This window comes from Melanotaenia boesemani, chromosome 21 (assembly GCF_017639745.1).
Source record: "Melanotaenia boesemani isolate fMelBoe1 chromosome 21, fMelBoe1.pri, whole genome shotgun sequence".
In the NCBI taxonomy this organism is placed as follows: domain Eukaryota; kingdom Metazoa; phylum Chordata; class Actinopteri; order Atheriniformes; family Melanotaeniidae; genus Melanotaenia; species Melanotaenia boesemani.
In genome coordinates, this window is record NC_055702.1 from 26,982,369 (window position 1) to 27,004,641 (window position 22,273).

The following is a 22,273-nucleotide window of genomic DNA, read 5'->3' on the forward strand; positions in this document are numbered from 1 at the left end:
AGGAGGCCGGGCTGTGTGCCGGACAGACCGGGGCAGAATCTCCGGTGGTCGACCTGGAGGTCGAGAAGACTTGGGCCGGACCTCTGGAGGACGACCCGGAGGACGCGCAGACAACAGGGTTTCTGGCGGACGGGCAGGCTGGATCTCTGGAGGCTGAGCGGGCTGGATCTCTGGCTGGATCTCCGGAAGGCGGACTGACTGGGACTGACTTTCCGGAGGGCTCAACAGGCACCATAACACGACGAGCCTTGGAACCAGAGAATTGTCAAATTGTCAACCTCAGGCAGCGAGGTACGAGCAATCTCCTCGGCGCCAGGGACCAGAAGAGGGAGAGGAGCGTTTTGACCAGGGACCTCCTCAGGAACAGGGACCAGAAGAGAGGCGTCACAACCGAGGACCCCCTCAGGGACAGGAACCAGAAGAGAGGTGTCACAACCGTTTGACCCCCTCAGGGACAGGAACCAGAAGAGAGGCGTCGCAACCGGAGACCCCCTCAGGGACAGGAACCAGAAGAGAGGCGTCACAACTGGGGACCCCCTCAGGGACAGGAACCAGAAGAGAGGCGTCACAACCGTTAACCCCCTCAGGAACTGGGACCAGAAGAGAGGCGTCACAACCATAGACCCCCTCAGGGACAGGAACCAGAAGAGAGGCGTCACAACCAGAGACACCCTCAGGGACAGGAACCAGAAGAGATGGGCAGGACCTGGGTGCCGGCGTGGGACGCCGAAGAGCTGGGCAGGACCTCGGAGCTGGCGTCGGACGCTGAAGAACTGGAGTAGACCTAGGAGCCGGTTTGGGGCTATGAAGCACTGGAGCAGACCTAGGCGCCAGGGTGGGGCTATGAAGCACTGGAGCAGACCTGGGAGCCGGCATGACAAACTGAGGCACTGGAGCTAGAGGCGATACTGGAGACGTAGGCCTGGGAGCTGGTGGCGACGGTGTGCAGTGAGGTCTTCTACAGCCTCGCCTCCTTCTACCTCCCGTCGCAGTTCGTGCAGACCTGTGTGGTGTGAGTCTTCCTGGCGGTGTCCAGATCGCCAGTCTGGAGCCCCAGAATGGTGAACCCTTGGGATCGATATCCGTCAGAGTGGCTCAACAACTTACCAACTCTGATGACGTGATAAAGGGATTGCCGTCTGAGTCCACATGTGGCCAGTCCCAACTGTCTGCTGGGTCCATGTCTGGTCAGATCCTACTGTCACTAGGGTTGTTATGCTCGATCATGTGTCGAGCATGTGACACGGAAGTGTTGTGAGCATTGTCTCTGAGCATTGATTCAGCATGCCAAAAGTCACGTGATAGACCAAGCGAGGCCTCGTCACGTCATCAGCGCGTATCGAGCAGCAAGAAGGATCTTTGAAGGGACCGGGCTTGTCAATCTCTCAGATTCCAAACGCTGAGGAGATCGCGGGTTTTTGAGAGGAGATTCTGTAGCGATTGTGCGACATTGCATTTTAAAAACAAATTTAGGAAAAGCACCAAATCAGCATGAGCTTATATTGAATCACATTTAGCTTTTAGAGATTTGGGGAAACAAACGTCTGCGCAAGACGCCGTTGCCAGAGTAACTGCTGAAGGAGCTCGGAGTATGAGAGAAGGACGGAGCAGGCGGTGCCTTCAACATCACAGGTAAGCCTAATTCCCCTTTCTTTATATAGATGTTTTTTTTAAATAGCCTTGCAAAGAGCAGACTCTAAAGTTAATCATAAACTTCAACCAGAAGCATCAGAGGAAACATCTCAGTCTACATCTGCAGAGGAAAAACCACCACCTGCAGGACCTTAGACAACCGAGCTGGTTTCTGATCACCATCAGCAGAGAATTTAATGATTTTAAACTTGGTTAATTACAATTTTGTTCTTGTGTTTCTTTCAGGTGCAACCTCTCCAAAGCTGGAGAGGTAGTGTGCCAGAAGAGGAGCAGACTGAAACCTAACAGAAAATACGTTTTTAAATAAAAGATGTGAGGTGTCAATGCTGTCCTTCTGATACATCAGACTCCCACAGCCAGCAGATGGAGCTCTTTGGTTTGGTCAAATGATTCAGAACACCAAGCCATTTTCAAGCATTTGGGTCAAAGTTGGCTCGATGATTCATGAGGCCTCGCTTTCACCATCCCTAACTGTCACGGTTTGCGGTGGGGGTGAGGACCCAAGTGCAGGCAGTCAGAGCAGGAGGCAGAATCGGTGCAGATGAAGGTTTATTTTCCAAGACTTGAGACAAGGAACCACACAAGACAGGGAAAATCCAGATAACAAAAACCACACATGACCAAATGAGGATCTGACAAGGAATGACTGAAAACCAGGGACATTTATACACGGAAGAAGTAATGGGGAACAGGTGAAATGGATGAGTAATCAGACCAGGTGTTCTAACGAGGCAGAAACAGAAACCACAGATCACACAAGGAAAAAACTAACAAAAACCAAAAACCCAAACCATGATCTCAAAACAGAAACAAATGACAAAAACCAGAATCCCAACTCATAACTACAACCAGAAAAAGACAAACATAACCCCCACACAGCCCATGATCATGACAATTTTTTATTAATTAATTTATTTACACTTAATAATTACTTCTACATTATTTCTGTATCCATTTCTGCCTCATTATATACACAATTTTTGTCACATTTTACAAATTACATAATGGAAATAGAGTTTTTGAATATTTTTCTGTACAATTTATTGGTTGATTCATTTGCAATTTTCATATTTCTGTATTTATTTTAGATTTTGGCAGTTCTGAGGGGTGTAGCTGGATTAAGGGAAAGTCTTGCTTATTTCCATAAGTCTGGCTCATTAAAGTAAGAGTTCTGTTCCATCATTGAGGCTTAAATGAGTCCCAGCAGAGTTACCATGGTAACCAGTGCTGGGAAGGAGTCTGCTCCAGACCAAGGCAAGGCAAATATATTTATATGTATCATAGGCGTCCACCCGACCATTTATAGCCACCATGTGGGCTTGGGAAGGCATTCCTTCACGTGCGCCTGCTTTAGAGTTAATTCTGAGTTATAAACGGAAACAGGTGTAGGTAGGTACTGGACTGGACATGCTGTACAAATCACCTGTACAAGAAGGGCCAAGGCCGTCTGTACTTCCTGCAAAGACTGAGATCTTTTAACATCTGCAGGGAACTCCTGTGGATGTTCTATCAGTCTGTGGTAGCTAGTACGCTTTTTTATGCTGTTGTCTGCTGGGGGGGGGGGTAACATGACAAAAAGATGTGCTAACAGGCTGGAAAAACTCATCAGGCGGGCGGGCTCTGTGGTTGGCATGAAGCTGGACTCCCTGGTGACAGTGGCAGAGAGGAGATCACTAAAAAATACTACTGGCTATTGTGAATGATGCCAGTCACCCTCTGCACACTGTCATCAGTGCACAGAGAAGCCTGACCAGTAACAGGCTGCTCCTCCCCAAGAGTAGGACCAACCGGCTCAGAGACTCCTTTGTCCCCCGAGCCATCAAACTGTACAACTCTGCATTAGGCAGGAGGGGGAGAAGGAGGGGGGAGAGGGAGCTGTGCAGTCCGCCTGATAGAACACATGCACAATAACCCATACAAACAGTTGCAATAACTTATACGTGCAATAGTGAACTGGGAATCTGTTCCACCTCTACTGTGTGCAATGCTTGTTTATATTGTTTTATTAACTTATCTTATTGTTATAATTGTTATATTTATTGCATTCTATTTACCTCTATTTTGCTTTGTACCTGTATATATTGTGTCTTGTGCTTGTCCTGCTTTACTGTTGGTGTTGTATTGCTTCTGGTACCCAGATTTTCCTGAGGGCTCTCTGAAGGGATTAATAAAGTATTTCTGTTCTATTCTATTCTATATTCTATAAATCTGAATGTAGAAGTGCACAGCATTTCTTTTTCTTCGCAGCAGACGCCACCTGTAGTTTGCTTTGCTACGCACAGTTTTATAAATAAGGCCTCTGGACTCTAAATAAAAACTAGTTCCATGCAGCAGAAAACAAGTGGGTCTTTAACCTGGATCTAAATAAACTGAATGTTTCAGCTGATCTGAGGCTTTCTGGGAGTTTGTTCCAGACATGTGGAGCATAGACGCTGAATGTGGCTTCTCCATGTCTGCTTCTGACTCTGGGGACTGATAAGAAACTGGATCCAGATGACCTGAGGGTTCTGGTAGGTTCATACTGGGTCAAGAGGTCACTGATGTATTTCGGTCCTAAACCATTCAGAGCTTTATAGACCAGCAGCAGAACTTTAAAGTCTATCCTCTGACGGACCGGCAGCCAGTGTAAAGACCTCAGAGCTGGACTGATGTGGTCACTTTCTTGGTTTTTAGAACGAGGTGGGGTCAGAGACGTGCCGCAAAGTGGCCGTCCCTAGAAGACATTGAAGCCTAATGTCGGAATGCAGCACAACGTACCGACAGAGCTGAGGAGGAAGTACAGAGGCTGTAAGTCAGAAACTAAGCTAAAGGCTGCTCGACGACGTTTTAAGCCAGTGATCCTCTCTGTACTAATGGGGAACGTCAACTCACTACCTAACAAGATGGACGAGCTGTTGGCACTGAACAATCAACGGAGTTATCGTGAGTGCAGCTTATACATCTTCACAGAGACATGGCTCACTGATGTGATACCGGATGCTAACGTGGATCTACCGGGTTTCACTGCTGTGAGAGCTGACAGAGACACGAACGCCTGCGGTAAGAGCAGAGGTGGGGGGCTCATCATATATGTGAACAAACGTTGGTGTTGCCCAGGATGTCTCAGTGAAAAAGGAACTGTGTTGCCAGGACTTGGAACTGTTAGCCGTTAGTCTGCGGCCATATTACTTGCCGAGGGAGCTTAGTCACGTGATCGTGCTTTGTGTTTACATCCCGCCGAGGGCGGAAGCATCAGCTGCCTGTGAGAAGATACACACAGTAACAGCAAGGCTGCAGACAAAGCACCCGAGGCGTTTATGGTCATATCTGGGGATTTTAATCATGCTTCCCTGGACTCTACCTTGGCCTCCTTCTACCAGGCTGTAGACTGTCCCACAAGGAACAACAGAACAATAGACCTGCTGTACTCCAATGTGAAGGATGCCTACAGAGCCACCCCCCTTCCCCCACTAGGAAAGTCTGACCACAACCTGGTTCACCTACAGCCACAGTACACCCCCCCGGTCAAAAGGATGTCTAAAACCACACGCTCAATCAGGAAGTGGTCACCTGAGGCAGAGGATGCTCTGAGAGACTGCGCTGACATCTGACTGGGATGTACTGCTGAGACAACATGGTGAGGACATAGAGGAGCAGACTCACTGTCTGACGGACTACATCAACTTCTCGCTGGACGTAGTCTCTCCCAATAAGACTGTCCGTTGTTATCCAAATAACAAACCTTGGATAACACAAGATGTCAAAGCTGCCCTCAACAGGAAGAAGGTGGCTTTCATGAACCATGACAGGGAGGCAATGCAATCAGCACAGTGGGAGGTGAAACAATGCCTGAAGGAGGCGAGGGACACCTACAGAAGGAAGGTGGAGGATAAACTGAGTGAGAGCCGTATGAAGGAGGTCTGGAATGGTGTCAACACCATCACAGGCTTCAGATCAAAGGCCATAACAGCGGGGGGGACAGTGGAAGAAGCAAACAGGCTGAACATCTTCTTTAACCGCTTTGACCAGCCCACGGTCCCCCCTCCCCCACTGCAGTACACAACCTCCCTGACTTCATCCCCTGTGCAGCCCCCCTGCCAACCTTTACCCCTCCCCCCATCTCAACACCCTCCACACATAACAGCAAACCAGGTGAGGGGAGAATTGAGGAAGCTTCACCCGTGGAAAGCAGCAGGCCCTGACAGAGTGCCTCCTCGTCTGCTTAGGACCTGCACTGCTGAACTGGGGGAACCACTCCAGCATGTCTTCAACCACAGTCTACAGCTGGGGAAAGTGCCTACCCTGTGGAAAACATCCTGTATTGTTCCAGTTCCAAAGAAAAACCGCCCTGGTGAGCTGAATGATTACAGACCGGTGGCACTTACATCCTAGCTGATGAAGACAATGGAGCAGCTCATCCTCAATCTACTCAAGCCCCAAGTGCAACAGGCCCAGGACCCCCTACAGTTTGCCTATCGTGCAGGTGTGGGTGTGGAGGATGCTATTCTCTACCTCCTACACCATGTCCAAGTACATCTGGATAAGGGGAGGGGCACAGTGAGGATCCTCTTCTTGGATTTCTCAAGTGCCTTCAACACAATCCAGCCCCTGATGCTTCTGGACAAACTGAGGGAGGTGCAGGTGGACCCCTGCTAGGTGTCCTGGATTGGTAACTACCTCACAGAGAGACCGCAGTACATCAGGCTAAAGGACACCACATCTGACACTGTTATTAGCAGCACAGGAGCACCCCAGGGGACGGTGCTGGTCCCCCTCCTCTTCACACTCTACACCTCAGACTTCTGTTACAACTCAGAGCTGTGTCACACCCAGAAGTTTGCAGATGACACAGTCATCGTGGGGTGTATCAGGGATGATGGAGAGGATGAGTACAGGAATCTGATCAGTGACTTTGTCACCTGGAGTCAGATGAACCATCTCCAGCTTAACGCCTCAAAGACTAAGGAGCTGGTTATTGACTTGACCCGGCCCTGGTCTGCTCGTCCTCCGGGTCGTCCTCCTTCCATGACCCGGCCCTGCTCGCCCTCCGGGTCATCCTCCTTCCATGACCCGGCCCTGGTCTGCTCGCTCTCCGGGTCGTCCTCCTTCCATGACCCGGCCCTGCTCTGCTCGCTCTCCGGGTCGTCCTCCTTCCATGACCCGGCCCTGCTCGCCCTCCGGGTCATCCTCCTTCCATGACCCGGCCCTGGTCTGCTCGACCTCCGGGTCGTCCTCCTTCCATGACCCGGCCCTGGTCTGCTCGTCCTCCGGGTCGTCCTCCTTCCATGACCCGGCCCTGGTATGCTCGCCCTTCGGGTCGTCCTCCTTCCATGACCCGGCCCTGCTTGCCCTCCGGGTCATCCTCCTTCCATGACCCGGCCCTGGTCTGCTCGCCCTCCGGGTCATCCTCCTTCCATGACCACTCCTCCATTTACTCCTCACTTCCCTGATCTTCCACACCAGTTCCTCATCCACTCATCAGCATTAACCCAACCTGTCACACCTGTTCCCCATTGACTCTCCAGCCCTTATATACTCCACCATCTCAGTTACTCCTTGTCGGACCTTAAACCTCACACCTTATGGACTCACTCCCTCTCCATTCCCGGATTCCTCAACCCTACTACTTCCTCCAGTACCGGTACCAGTATGTTTATCTTCCGAGTACTAGTCTGTAAATAAAACCTTGTTAACGCGCCCTTGTCTCCCTGGAGTCTATGTGTAACAGAGCTGACTGGGGAGCAAGGAAGGGTATAAAGTCCGTGTTCATGCTGTCTCCAGTCTGTTATTATCATTATTATTTATTGTTTTTTCAATTCAGGATTTTTCTGTTAATATTAGTCCCAAGATCACCATCATTACTTTATCAAGTATGTCCTCTGCCATACTGGGTGTTGTGTTTTCTGTTTGTTGCCATGGTTCTTCTTCTTCATTTTTGTTAGATCATGGTTGGTCATGTAAATTTCTGGCTCGGAGGACTAGATTCTAGATCGGGACATGCGGGACAGCATTGTTAATGTGTGTGTGTTGTTCTGTGCTGATTATCGGAGCCACCACACACAGTATGATCAAATTCTTAAATACCTTATTTTTTATCTCATCAGATTTAAAAAAAATCCTTATGAGTGTACCAGCCTTAAGCCAGACCACGCAGGTCTGTCTTCTGTCAGTCTGCATTAGTCTGGCTGAGCTGCGATCCTGAAGGAGATGGAGTTGGTTTGAGTCTGGCTTTTTCAAATGAGTCTCCCTTTCTTGAGCAACTTTAATTAAATATCCCCCGGTTTTCCCTGTGTTATGGAATCTTCTTTCCTGTCCTCTCCATCCACATCCAGTCCAGGCAGATATTCCTGGTTCTGGTTCTGATGGAGGTTTTCCTTCCATGGCTCTGGTTCTGTTTCCTTAGCTAGGTCAGTATTTTGTTAGTTGGTGTATATGAACAGATTACAATGTTCATATAAACCAACAAATATGAATTCATAAATTTAATTTAATTGGATTATAATTTGGTTACAGTGAACTGGACTGAATGGAAATACAATTCAACTGAATTAGACTTTATGTTTAAAAGTACCTTGAAATGGCTTTTGTTGTGAATTGGAGTGAATAAGGACTGCCTAGTTCCTGAGTGCTGACAGGGCGAGGCAACAGTCTTCTTGTGGGTTTGTCTTCTAGGGACGGCCACTTTGCGGCACGTCTCTGACCCCACCCCGTTCTAAAAACCAAGAAAGTGACCACATCAGTCCAGCTCTGAGGTCTTTACACTGGCTGCCGGTCCGTCAGAGGATAGACTTTAAAGTTCTGCTGCTGGTCAATAAAGCTCTGAATGGTTTAGGACCAAAATACATCAGTGACCTCTTGACCCAGTATGAACCTACCAGAACCCTCAGGTCATCTGGATCCAGTTTCTTATCAGTCCCCAGAGTCAGAAGCAGACATGGAGAAGCTGCATTCAGCTTCTATGCTCCACATGTCTGGAACAAACTCCCAGAAAGCCTCAGATCAGCTGAAACATTCAGTTTATTTAGATCCAGGTTAAAGACCCACCTGTTCTCTGCTGCATGGAACTAGTTTTTATTTAGAGTCCAGATCTGCATCTGGTTCTTTTACGCTGAAATCGTAACTTTATTTCTTTATCCGAGCTTTTTCTTGCTTTTTTTTTAATGTAATCAATTTTATCTTTTTTAATCTTTGTTTTTCTAATGCACTTGTATTTTTTTTTCTTCCCCTGCACCTTGCTGTAATGTTTTTATGTTTTATGTAAAGCACTTTAAATAGTCTTGAACATGAAATGTGCTATACAAATAAATTTGCCTTGCCTTGCCTTGTCTAGACGAACAGGGCTCACTCCACATAATGCTGCAGCAGATCAGTCAAACATGGGATGGTTGGAGCAGACATGACATGACTGCAGGTCCAGGACCAGACACCTGATTGCCATGATCTGGGGAATCCAGAATCAGCTCTTTGTCAGAGATTTGGAAACTTTTTCATTGGCACAACTCGGGATGTCACAAAAACAGATTTTCTTAGTATGATTATAGTCAAAGAAATAATCACAATTTTACAATTATCATAATTTTTCTGCATTAATTTCCCAAATGTGTAAAATCACATCAACACCACTCTATATGTGTTAGAGCTGTCAACATTAACACGGTAATAATAAGAGATTAATCTGTTGGATTAGCACATTCTGCTTTTCTCTCTTTTATTACAATAAAGTTTTTACTCATTCCATATAAAAAAAATCTGAATTTGGCCTGTCCCTGTGAGAGAAGCTGATTTTAGGCTGTTTAGAGCCTTGTGACATCAACGAACATGATCCACAAAAAAACATTTCATGAAGATTTTGACAGTTTATATTTAGAGCAGGGCTACTAGATTCTGTCCTACGAGGGCTGCAGTCCAGCAGGTTTTTTACATGTTTCCCTGCTCCAACACACGTGACTCACACCTGACAAATCACTGAGTCGCTATGCAGAACTTGACTGGCTGTTGGATCCATTTAAGTTGAGTCAGGTGTGTTGAAGCTGGAATACATTTAAAAATTGGAGGATGGCTGCATCCATTTGATTTATGAAATAACTTTTTTCTGTTCGTTTATGGAAAGTGATTATAGTGAGGAATTTTTAGGATTAATTAGTCATGGTGTTTAATACTGAGATTACTTGCGAAATTAAGTAATCGTGATATCCCTATAGCTACACCCCACATATTCTACTCTGCTGCTCTAAATGCATTTTTCTTACAAATGTGGTTCCATTTAAACGGGAAATAAACAGACTTTCCAACAGTATCAGATTTATTACCAGGAAGCTTCGTTACAATGAAAAAATAATCCACCAGACACTTATATACTTTTGTTTAAAGCCCAGTAATTAATGCCATCCCAGTGCACCACCAAATGTAATGGCTTAACATCATTGTAGTTTCAGGATGGTAAATATATTTGAGAAAAACATCAGCTGCAGTTTTCATACCTTACTGGTGAGCAAACCTGCTGTCTATAATAAATTTCCTCTTATTTACCTTCTTTTCCTACAGCTGAATTATTCACTCACTCCTTTATTCATCATGGCTTTATTTATCCTTTTCTTGGGTCTTTAATCTTTTCCAGTGATGACTTTGTGCCGGTATTAATGAAACCTGCCCATTAACACAAATATCATCTCTGGCAGGTGAGCACATGACTCCAACGGCTGTTTCTCAGTAGCAGAGTGTTGCACCTTTGCTTCAAATATTATTCTGTTTGTAAGAAGTTGAAGAGAAAACAAGAAAGCTTCCTAATGATGGGCTGCAGGCTCGGTCCCCTACTGACCCCTACTGTATAATCTGCCCTCAACACACTGCTCTGCACCCCAGATTCTCTATTTTGCCCTGACTCCAAATCAGATTGGATTGTTTTGTTCTGTTTTTTGGATCTTTGAAATGCTAAACCGGAAATGACTGATCATTAAACAATGGATAAGAAATCCAGAAATCCAGAAAGCTCCAGTTATCTTTTATGACACTTTCCCAGTAAAATAATAAATGTTATGTAAAATATGACAAACACACACTCAATAAGGAGCTATGAGTTAAAAATTCAGACATCGGCTGTAACTCGTCGTCTGCCCACCGGAAAGTTGGTAGAGCCTGGACTCTAAGCTTCCCCTGACTACAGTTGTTCGTGAGCAAGACCCTAAACCCATCATTGCCTCACGATGTGTCTGTTGGGGTATGACTGCATTTAGTATATAACAGCAGAAGTGCTGTGTGTGATGAGGGAATGCGGCATGTAGTGTAGCTTTGGGTGGTCAACACATGACTAGAAAAGTGCTGTATAAAGTACAGCCCATTTACTTCAACATTTAACCAGCAAGTACTTAAAAAGCTGCAGTCTCATCATTTACAAAATAAAACAGTTCCCTCATCTGCATCTAACCTGATAATAAAGTGATCCTATTTCTGAGTTGGATGAGAAAACTTGTGCTCATCTGTACAAACTAATACAGCATTCCATCTGTCAGTCTACCAGATTAATATTTTATCCAGGTTATACCAGAAAACTCCATATTAGAGCTCCTGTATATCCAAGGCTGGAATATTCAGTATCTTTTCTTTTTGGACTGATGGGAGATAGACTAGCTAACAGAACTGCAACAGACTACAGAAATATTTGCAACAGAAGCAAGTTTTTTACAACAGGTAGTACCAGGTCATATTACAGGCACACAAACATGGAGAATATCAGCTAGTGATTGTCAAGGTATGTCCAGATGAACGTTTGCAGTTTGTAACATACCAACAATCTCACCTGCATCACTTATTTATTAAATGGTGAAGTCACCTGCTGCCACTGCCAATGCTGCTGGTGGAGACTTTGAAAATATCAGGAAGTTTCCATCATTTGCAGATAAGGTGGCATCTTGTTAGGATGCCTCCTGGATACTTCCCTGGTGAAGTCCTCCAGGCACCAGGGAACCACAGGGACCACAGGGAAGACCCAGGACACACTGGAGGGGCTGTTTGGTCTGCTTTAAACAAACTCTGGTCCACTTCCATAGATAGTCTGGTCCATTTGGAGCAGTCTGAACACTCATTCTCACCCTGGTGCAGACCAAAGAAACAAATTCTGGTCCACCTGAAAACCAGAGTCTCAGCTCACTTGCTGCCGTGCACTCAGTGTGAAAGTAAATGGACAATCTGGTGAACCAAAGAGAGGAATTAATGCAGAGCGCATTGTAGAGCAACATCCTGGATATCTGGTTACCTCTCCTGATGCTCATACTGGCAGATTTTTGTGAAACTGCATTAGGAAAAAACAGAAACCAGACTACAGAATCGTGATGTTGCTCCATTATTTACTTGCAGTAAATGAATCTTTTTTGGGACTAGCCAATCAATGAGATGGGTTTTTATTCTTTTTCCTGCTTTTTTTCTTCTTGGTCATGGATCGTTTAGGGGGATTTCGCCCAATAGTGAGCCGCTGTTCTAACTACATGACTGCATGAGAAAAGTGTGAAAGCAAACCAAAGTTTCTCTGCATTCTCTGCCTAGTAGAACCAAGACTGTCCTTTTTTATTTTAATCTGATGTGCTACTAAATAAAATGCTAATGATTTTAATCAAATAATACCAGGCGTGTGCGTGTGTGTACCAGGCTGTTTACCTTTCAGTGTCCATTGGTCTGCGTGTTTAAACCCTGTGTTTCAGTCCTTTAATTGACACGCTGTAGCTTGGGGATAATTAATTTTGGGACTTTGCACATCAAAATCCAAATTTCCATCTCATCAAATTATTGCAAGCCTCCGTAATTCTCCATCCTCACCAGCTGTTTTCAGCATGAGAAGTTCAAGTTCACCTGTGTTGTTAATTGTTGTGAACTAATCAAAGAAAATGTGGAACTGTCTAATCTCTGGTGAGGTCATGCATGTGCAATTGGAGGATCATGTGTTTGGCTGTGAAGACCTGCAATAATCATCTAATTTAAATCCCTAAAAGAGTTTGGCAGCTGAGGTGGCCTCAGTAATCTGCAGCCCCAGTGTGGAAAAGACTAGAGAAAAAGATGTGCAGAATCCCAGAGGTCTGGTGGGAATGTGTTTGTTTAGTGATTGTTAACGTGGTAAAATGATCACAGTGAGCAGAAGAGACCAGAGAGTTTAATTGAAAAACAGGTCTGCTATCAGATTTCATCCAGATGTAAACAACTGAGGGATAAAGAGAGCTGAGGGGAACCTGGTTTCCGGAGGTTAATCCTTACAAATGTGCCAATGAGAGAACAAAAATCACAATACATTCTCCAGATTTGTAACTTTTATGTGGTGACAGCCGAACTGTGTCTCAGTGTAACATGATGTGATGTTAACATATAACATGATGCAGACACGTGTAGTTGCACCTGTGATGATGCAGCAGCTGCTTTACAGAGATAAGGAAAAATTCTGATCTGCTGTTACAGCAACAGGAGACAACTTGTTTTCTAGCTTATCTAGCCTCACCTGCACCTCATGGCCCAAAAATATGCTTCCACCTAAAAAGCAGAGCTAACACTTGGGTGGATGCATGCTGATTGGTTGATCGTTGTTTTTTCTGTTTGCACTGCATCGTGAGTAATATTTAAAGCTTTTCTTTCCTCTGTCCCTGTATTTCACACAGTTATTCTGACCAAAGCTGACATTGAACTGAAATGTTATTGATTGGCCACAAACACAAACTTCTTATCCTTGCCACCCCATAAAAAATGCCTGGATACAACAGTGTACTGGTGCAGGTCTCATTACCTCACCCAACATCACTTTGAAGTCTCAAGCTCTCTACGAAGTCTAGTTAGCCTGATTAATACTTAAACTGATTTGGAGTGGGTGGGGCAACACACAGAAAAAAGGAATGTGAGAGTTCCTGTTTACTGGTTTGAATCCAACAAGCTGTTTTTGCCAGAAGGTGTCATTATGGGTTACACTGCTAGTGGCTGTAATTCCATGAAGGAAGTATTTTTCCAACCGGAACTGAAAAGGAAATCAGCTCAGGAAACTGAAAACAAACAAACTCTTTTTGTAAATTTCTTTACCCTCTGTAAAGTTTACTGTATAAGGGAAGACACTGTTTTCTTGTTTGTCTCAGATGGACAAACAATCTTTTAATCTTTACAAGGCACAACACAGCTCACAAAGTTGTTTTTATGACCCATAATGCATGGCATCAGGCTGAAAAACCTTAAGCAAGTGTATTACGTTTTGTAGTCATTAACATGTGTTTACCAGGAAAGTGGGTAAAGAGGGCAGGCGGCAGCTAACCCTGATTAACTTCATCAACAAAGGACCTCAAATTCAACCAGCTGAGCCACCCAGAACCTTCAAATTAAGATTTATTTTAATATAAATGTATTAGTTTTGGGTGTTTTGGTCTCATATCCACGAGTTAGTTATTCCACCAAATAATTCTTGATTCTTTTGACGGTATTCTAAAACATCATCTACATGTTTTATATTTACAAAGAATCTTAACCATGGTATTTACTCATTATCAAAAGACATTTTCTAATAATGATTGAATTTTCAGTTTCTATAAATGGAAAGGGGTCATATTTAAGGTTTGTGTTGAGCCTACTGCATCCCACCCACCATCCACTTACCTTCATTCTCCACCTGACACATATGTGAGAAATAAGCTTTGCTTTGGAAAGATGTGATGCTCTCTAACAGTTCTGTGGAGTTATGGAAGTAGGTGACCCAGTTCTCTAACATTTGGGCTGAATTTTGCATGTTGGAAGTACAAATACACTTCCATGACATCTAAATCATTCCCAAATGAGGACAGAATGTATAAATTGGAGGCCACTCTTGCTATGCTCTTCAAGTTTAGCTGAGTGTTTACAGCCAGAGCATTAAAATCACTGTTTTGATGTGTTGTACATTCTCCTTGTATGGGGAAACCAGCACAGATCCATTGTGGCATAGACTTGTAGCTTCTGGGAATATCTTGTCAGGTCTAGAAATAGGGGTTTTGGATCTTTAGGGTGTTGTGGGTAGTGGGGTGAAAACTAAGTGGATTAAACTTATTTTAGTGATGGACATATGAGGGAATCAGGCCAATGCCTTGGGTTTTATGTCATATTTATCCAGTTTTTGAACAGTGGTTCTCCAGGAAGCCAGGAAGGCTGTTGTTAGAATCCCAGATAAGGATGGCTATCAACTTAGACTATGTACTTACATAGCCACGTTTTGGTAAAATCAAATATCTTCCCCCTCCGTTTAGAAGAGTCCACACCACCTCGTTATAATCCATCCACATCTAACCTCATAAGTGTGTTGTTAAGCATATTCATAAGCATGCCAAACCTTTAGGTGGCACTAGTTCCCCAAATTCTATCCAATCAGAACAGCCTTCCATCTCTCAGCGTCAGTTCCGCAAAACATGAAACATGGCCCTAGGTTCGTTCGTGTGGACTGATAAGGAGGCAGAATTGCTCTTAAATGTAGTTTTGGAGTATAAAGTCTTTTCAGCTGTCAATTGCTTGAATTCAAATGAACGGCTGTCTTTAGTTGTTTAAATGATGAGCCACCATCAGCAACTCCACATGATGTCTCTGGAAACATCCCATGACATGGCCCACCAACTTGAGGAGAGCACAAGGCAGCAGAGCTCAGTGCAGGAATGGCATCTCTTAATGAAGCCGCATGTAACATCCTCCAGATTTAGGTATGTGCAGTTTTTATACACTGACATGATGTCATGTACACTACCACTCAAAAGTTTGGGATCACTTTCAATTTTCCTGTTTTCAGTGGAGATTGGCTTGAATAGTTATAAACAGGCCATGATGATCTTGTTGGAGTAAGAAATAATGTTCTGACTTTGTACTTAAACTTTGCTCTTATAGACAACATATTTTGCAGCAACTGCAGCCTGACAGACCTGGGGCATTTTGGTTGTGATTTTATTCTACTTCTAACTAGATAGCTAGCCTGACTGTCACACTGCCTCCACAATGCTTGACAAATCTCCTATTCTATCTCAGAGGCCAGATCAATGCTGTCAAGCACAGTGGAGGAAGCATGAGGCTACTAGTTTTTATTTCTATTGACAACAACAAAAGTGATTCCAAACTTTAAGTGAAAGTGTACATAATCATATATTGTTTATCCATGTGTGATGTGCTTCGGAGAAGTTTGCCATGTGAGAGGACAGTCATCTGCAGAAAGCTTGGCGGTCAGGATCTCTCGGTCAGGCTACCAAACTGCTGAAATGAAACAAGGTCTTGAGCTGGAACTCAAGGCCATAGAGGAGTATTCAACCACTACCCATGTAGATTCATCGTTCCTCCTGATGCACCATGGCTCGGGGCTTCACCAGATGGTCTGATCTATGACCCGAGAGCTGAACCTGCATTAGGACTGGTGGAGGTGAAGTGTCCTAATGTCAGAGGCTATGTTGACTGCATGTACCTCCTTCCGGGTCTCCGATGACATGCTCCAGTTAAAAAAATCACATGCCTACTACTGGCAGGTGCAGGGGCAACTTTTATTAAGTGGATTTGAATGGTGCGACTTTGTAATCTACACTGAGGATGACCAGTTCATTCAGAGAATTTATAGGGATGATGGCGTTCTATGAGCAATCAATGAAAAGGCTGATTACTTCTATTTTTACATTTATCTGCCGATGCTTTTGGCATGAAAATTCTATCACACTTGTACTGCTTTTGAAAAAACACAAAACAATTAAAATTCTGTGTTTTTGTGTCCCAAACGAAGGCTGAGAGATCACCTTTATTTTACTGCATCAACAACAACAATAGCACATCAATGACTGTAATTATACTACAATAATTGTATTCCTTGTATTAGATTTGATTGTTCTACTTTGCCCAAGCTTTAGCCAGGGGGCCATTTTCATAATTCAGGAGGAGACATGCAACAATGTACAGCTGACTGATATTACCAAACATATTCAAAGGGATGACTGAATCAAATAACTTGTGTTCTTTCAGTCTTCGAATTACATGCTCCACATGCACTCTGAGGTGTGCGATTGCCTGTGTTTCCTTAACCTCGTTTTCAGGTATTTGAAGTCTTCCTGACAGAAATGCAGGTCTATACACCTTGCAGGGCACACAGTTGTCAATCAGGAAAGCCTGTCCACCATGATCGCAGAGTCTGGACGGAGAAGCCTGGAAAGTCCTGATTCCACAAACAGCTGCTTGTCACTGATTGAACCAGCATAAAGGGGGGAAACAAAGGTCACTGGACCATGGGGGGCTATGCCAATCATTCCTTTCAGGGAACAGTGGGACTTGTAGTTTGAGTAGACCTCACTCTGTAGTAGAGGAGAAGAAGGGGTTTGGCAACCTCAGCTCAGTGCAGTCCAGGATCACAGCGGTGTCAGCATAGTCTCTGAACTCCAAAGGTAGGTACTCTTTATCTGCTCTGGTGTCATCCAGATTCTCTGTGCATCAAGGACAGAAAGCAAAAAATTGCTCCATGTGAGAATTATTCTGCTCACAGTAGACTGGTGGATCTGATAGGATCAGCCAAGTCCCTCTGCTTCAGTCCAAGGGCAAGGTCATTAAGGAACAGGAACATTTCTATTGGATGTAGAACCTGTCCCTGTGAAACAAAAAGATTAGTTAAATGGTTGGCTGTACTTCTCCAATGTACTCTATCTAGGAAATCACATAATTGCAAATATCTCTGTCGTGCAGCGTCATCAGTAGTTGACCTGGTCACTCGGACCATGTACTTCAGCGACGGCTAAATGACCCGCCAAAACCGCATCAGGTGGTCATAAGATGCAAACCTGGAAATAGATACTTTATTTAACCAGAGAGAAATTCAAGTTTTTTTTTTTTTTTTTATTTTAAATTAAGATAAGCAGGAAAAATATTCACCATACTATATTATTGTCAGATATTCAGCGATTTCTCACAGATGCCTCCTCATGCTGTAAAAATCTATCGTTTGTATGGTGCTTGTGATGAACTAGACTCGCACCTGAATATCTGAAGTATAAAACCTTCCTGCCGCCTGTCAACTGCCTGTGAGACAGGGGTCCTATATTTTTCTACTTTAGAATGTTAGTAATTTCCACATTCATGGTCTCTAAAAAGTGAACCGGCCTTTCTAAAGATTATAAGACGACACCCCTTTGTTTCCTTTTGATGTTTCACTGTCAGCAGATATCTGAACCTGATCCATCTGGCTGTTTTATGACCAGCAGATTCTACAGCTGAAGCTCCAGCAAACTTCAGTTATACTGACAAGTTATATCATGAAATAAATGCAAACAATATGCAACATACATACAACATGCAAACTGTCTAATTGAAACAGGCTTCTGTTGTTTAGCATCAACATCCTGCTAGTTCCCTTCTATTCTACAGTCATTTAGCAGACACTTTTATCCAAAGCGACTTACATCTCAGAGTAAGAACAACACAAGCAAGATATCAAACAGGATGGGATGTTATAATTCATATATATTATAATTCATATACATTATCATATATTTCACTAGATTTAGATCTTATTTCTAGTGCTGGGCAACGATTAAAATTTTTTAATCGTGATTAATCGCATTGTTACACGTAAAATGTCTCTTTCCTTTGAAAGAAAGCTTACGGCTTTATAAAGAAAATGCAGTAAATTTTGGTTTACAAACACGACATCAGGGGTCTCCAACGTGCGACTCCGGAGCTGCAAGTGTCTCTCTGGACCTTCCACAATGCCTCTAAATACTTGGATAAAATATTTTTTTAAATCTATCTTTCTTGTCATTGGGTTGGAGACCAGAGACCTTTTTGTTTTTACTTCACATCATTTTCCACAAATATCAACATCCATCAAAAGAAAGTCTGTCTATCCTCTTTTTTTTAAAATAAAGGGTTTATGTTTTTATTTATTTTAAAACCTAAGAATGGAAATAAAAATGTGGTTCTTCAAAAATAACAAATATTCTATGGTGGCTCTTCATTAAAAATATATATTAAGTTTCCTTTTTGAAAAGTCTGGTAACATTTGCGTCTCTAAAGGAGTTTTATGTAGCTGGCTGAGGGAAAAATGGCTCTTTGGATTGGAAAGGCTGCAGACCCCTGCACTAAACACATAAACAGCTTTTGCAGCAGTTTTCTCTTTAAACAACAACAGTTAAAATATTTCTTCATATAAAATCAAATATTTATGAGAAAGAAAGATTAAATATTCAGGATTTACTAACTAAAAGGTAAAAAGTCAGCAGGATGAATTTAAAGCTGTGAAGCTGCTTCCTTCTAAACACAGAAGGAACAATATGTGATGAATATCAGCATCAGGTGAACAGACAGAAAGCAGGATTTAAAACCGCATTTATTAAAAAAAATTAAATAAATAAAAAGTTTCTCATTGTCTTTTGGGAGCAGTTTCCCGCCCAAGAATCACGATGTTCTGCCATCTGTGTGGGTTTAGACAATGAGAAACGTCGGTTCTTCTTCTTTCTTAAGTTCCAGACTGAAAACGTCTCTTCATTTTTATAAACCCGCTCTCTCCTGATAACATCAGACGACGTTAATTAATCGTTGCTCTAATGCGCGATTGTCCAGCCCTACTTATTTCACTAGATACATTACCTGGTTTAAATGTATAAAATAACAAGCAAATGCACATACCTGGTGAAAAACGGATGTCCATGTCGGAACCAAGAAATCTCTGTATCCCAAAACGTGAGAGGGTCTTTGCTCCAGCTGCTGCTGTAGATGAGCGACTTCCTCTCCAGTCTCTGGTTTTCCTCCAGTACGTTGTCCACAAAGGCAGGCGGACTGGAGCCTATAATTATAGTAGTAATTTTTTTATTTATATAAACTTGAAGAACTTTTTGCACGTTTGCCTTCAAATTTTCAATGACAAGCACAGTATTTGTGAGAAATGTGTGCAGTAACTATGAAATGTATGATAACATGTGACTGATGTGATGTAATTTATAAAATGATGCCACTTTTTTGTGTAACTTTGGTATATTTGTCAAAGTCCCACATCAGTTTTCCTTCCTTCCTCTCCTTACAACATCGACTGTTTTATGGATCCAGGTACTGGGGGAGGACTCCTGTAGACTGATGTCTATGGCTCTCCTCAAAGCTCCAAAACAGCCCTCAAGCCTTCCAAATGCACACTCTGTACGCTCTGAACAGTCCAACACAGCGGTCCTGAGGCCTGTACTACGAAGCTGGGTTTCCTCTTATCGGGGTAACTTCAGGGTTAACTCTGTGTTTTCTGTGCTACAACGCTGGTTCACTCCTTACCAAGCTGTATCACCGCAGCAACAGACGGTGAACGGCTAACCTGCTCCAGAGCAGGTTGTCATGGTTGCTGCTGCTGGAGTCCCTCATCATGCTCATCTGCTCCACCTGTGGCAATCCTGATTGCTCACTCTCTTCACCTGCTCCCCTCCCTACTTACGCTCACTCCAGTCCTTGCTTCCCTGCCAGATGGTCAGCATTGTTTTCCCTTGTTGATGTCCAGCGTTTACTCTTGTTCCCAGATTCCGGTGTTTGACCCTGTTACAGCCCTTGGACTTCTCTTGCTTCATCCCCTGTCGGACTGCTCCTGCCTAGTGCTCTCCTGGATTTTGACCTGTTTTGGAACGACCACGGATATTCACCTGCCCCCGCTAAGTAGTCTGCCTCTTGCCCCTGTTTATGACTCTTGGCTTCTTAATTCTCTGCTCCTTTGGGTTGTGGACCCTTCTGATTGTTTCTGGAGTCTTTTCAGGATCCTGTACCCTGCATTACCTGAGGAAGTCTCCACCACTTCCTATCGGACCACACCTTGCTCATCTCCTCCATTACCCGGTCTCAATAAATTACATTGTTTTGTAATCTCAATCACTGTGAGTGTGTGGCTGAATTTCCGGGTCCTCAGGGAGACACATTACACAGGTTATGTTCTGGATAAGAAAAGCACCACCTCCAGACCAATCAGATCTCATGAAAAATGGCTTGCCCATCTTTAGAAAATCCCGTTGACGTTGGTGCACGGACAGTGAGAGGAGCGCTTAGGAGAGAGAGAGTGTTTAGGGTCAGATCCAACCCGTTGGACTTTCCTGATGGCGTACTGTACCAAAGGTACAGATTTTCAACAAATGGGCAGAGATACATGTCAGCTGAATATCAGATGAACTGTGCTCCTTTCATCCAAACAACAGATACAGTAATAAAGCCTTGTCACTGACCGCTCTGAATTATGTTTTTATATTTGTTCTTTACTTGCTCCCAAGTCCTTTTAGCTCCACGGGGGTTACTTCTGAAATGGAGGTTAATAATAGTGATAATTCTTTTTCACACATGACATAAGTACAGAACCACTGAGTTATGGAACGTACAACTATCCGTGCATTCATAGTGGAGGAATTGATATTCCAACATATAACACGCTGTAAATAAATTTATTGGGATACTCATCAAGGAATTACTTAAGTGTGCTACTATTTCATTTATATTCTTACTCTGTTAATCATATTAAATATCTCTTATCTTTAAGCTCATATACTTACTAACAGTGTGCTTAAGCAACCATGAGACTCTTCATATGGGGTGAGTGAGAAGAACATGTGGAGGCTGATTAATTGTGTCTGCTGGTAAAACAACATGTGGAATGTTAAAGGAAATGTCTAAGTTAACCAGAGTCCAGAGGAAATCTCCTGCTGGTCTGTGTATTGTCTTCTTATTCCTGTTTTTTAGGACACAAGCGGATGGAGGTTACAAGGACGGCTGTAGAGATCTGCATGTGGTCGACCTGTGACTGCAGCCAACCAGACTTCTGCAACTGCAGCATTAGTCAGCAAAAACTGTGTATAGCCAGACCCATACAAAGGATTCAAGGATCAGTTAGAGGGAGTTCTGACTGTAACAGCAGCAGACTCCGTATTGTATTAGTCCAGGCAACAGATAATACGAATCCAGAAATCTGTATTTGCACATTTCTCATATCAATTGTAATTAATAAATTAGTTAACTGAGAGAAGTAGTCTGTCATATTTTGATCCATCAAAGAACACGCAGGAGAAGACCCTAAAGAGAAAAGTATAAAGAAACTGTGTGGAACAGTACCTGATTAATTAGGAAAGTGGGAAATTAGTACCTGCCTATTTTAATGTGTTCTTTATTACTTGTGCATTTTTAAGGTTTTCTCCAACAGCGCTCACATGGGAGCGGATCCTTAAAAGAACTGGGAAATATGATACAGCATTCCGAGAAATGTTTCTGCTGTAAAACAGTGACCTGAGTGCTGTCAGTTTATATTGTGCCATTAATTAATATTAATGGAGTTGGCAATTTTCTGCCAGCATTCATTCCTGGCTTGTGCTGCAGCAACAGCGTTGCTTTTAGCCTGCATTATATTTTTAAATTCTTTGTATTTTTGAAGAATAAGTCAGCTCCTCCATGGTAAAATACACTGCTCTGCAGCATTTTTCTATGTTTGTGCTTGGTCAGAACCTCCAAACACCACCCCTTTTATGTGAACGTGAACTAGGCAAGGCAAGGCAAGGCAAGGCAGTTTATTTGTATAGCACATTTCATGTACAGGACAATTCAAAGTGCTTTACATAAAACAAAGATATTACAGATATTTAGAATAGTAAAAGGCATCAACACATAATCAACACATAATCACAATAAAATAATAAATTACATT

General features: G+C 43.4%; 1 long non-coding RNA gene across 1 annotated transcript; it reads right to left on the reverse strand.

The window, feature by feature from the left end:
* Positions 1 to 1,112: 1,112 nt before the first annotated feature.
* Positions 1,113 to 21,436, reverse strand: LOC121632668. The gene is made up of 3 exons (XR_006008948.1): positions 21,427 to 21,436; positions 5,697 to 5,700; positions 1,113 to 1,198 (listed from the first exon to the last, which is right to left on the reverse strand). It is a non-coding gene; the product is annotated as an uncharacterized LOC121632668 (long non-coding RNA).
* Positions 21,437 to 22,273: the final 837 nt, after the last annotated feature.